This window comes from Gorilla gorilla, chromosome 2, assembly GCF_029281585.2.
Source record: "Gorilla gorilla gorilla isolate KB3781 chromosome 2, NHGRI_mGorGor1-v2.1_pri, whole genome shotgun sequence".
NCBI classification, from domain to species: domain Eukaryota; kingdom Metazoa; phylum Chordata; class Mammalia; order Primates; family Hominidae; genus Gorilla; species Gorilla gorilla.
In genome coordinates this window covers 182959788-182960959 of record NC_086017.1, presented here as the reverse complement: position 1 = coordinate 182960959, position 1172 = coordinate 182959788, and positions in this window count along the sequence as shown.

The window sequence follows — 1172 nt, the reverse complement described above, 5'->3', positions numbered from 1 at the left end:
GTAAGTGGACTAGACACCCAGTTTCAGGCATTACTCATCGGGCACCCAGACACTGGAACAGAGGTATGTAGCAGAAGCCCAGTTATCTAAACCCAGTCATAAAGGCAGAGATGGAGAAGCAAGAGTGGTTTGATGTGGAGTCTCAGTATGTTGACTTAAGCCCTTAAACTCTTCTGGCTTCGATTCAGGTCTCTAAACTGGTTTTTAAGGGCTGGAGCAGGTCCGTCTGCATGTGGAGTCCAGGTCAAGGTCTACCATATGGGAGGCCAGTAGTGTCACTACAATTGTGCGATTTGCACAAAAGCACCTGGCCAGGCTGAAACCTAGCCCAGGGCTCCTGTTCTCCAAACCACGTGTTTCACACAGCCTGTGTTGTCTCATCAACAACACCTTTTTGTAAATCTGAAAAGATTCCCTGTGTGCCTGGGGTGACCTGCCAGGAGGCTCATTTGTCCCAGGACTCACAATTAGGCAGCTCCCCAAATTTATACTTCTGGAGATACCCCAAGATATGTTATTCCTACAGTCAGAGAGATACTTAGGATTGAAAGCAGGAAACTGGTTCATCGTTCACTTAAACCTATGCCCTATTGTAAGACAACCTATCACTTGTGGTGTAACATTTGTGTGAATCAGAAAAAGGCAGATACAGCCCTGCACCAGGTTTGGCAATTGTGAACCAGATTTTAACCCCCGCTCTTCCCCTTGGTCAACCTGCACAGTCATACCAGGTAGCTCTGCCTAGATGTCACTTTAAAAAATAAATCTGGAAACTATTTTGTAAATTGCAAGCTTATATTACACATATTTTTTGTTGTAGAGTGTTAATTGCTTTAATAATGAAAAATCACACAGTTTTTATAACTAAGTTGTAGCATATCTTCATTTAAACATATACCAGGACTATTAAAAAAATGGAAGTGGGCTTGGTCTCTTGCTCTCTCTTTCTCTCTCGCTTCACCTTTGAGAAGGCCCAGCCAAGGAAGAGCAGGGAAGGAGGCTGGAGCTGGAGGCTTGCAGGCTTGACACCTTCCACGCCAAATATTGGAGCTAACTGAGGCTGCCTGTCATCTCTAATAATTTTTCCTCCAGGAAATGTCATTGCTTCATTGCATTGCAAGAAAATGATGTCATAGTATAGGGCCCTGATCCGTTTCCTGACTTTTAACCTG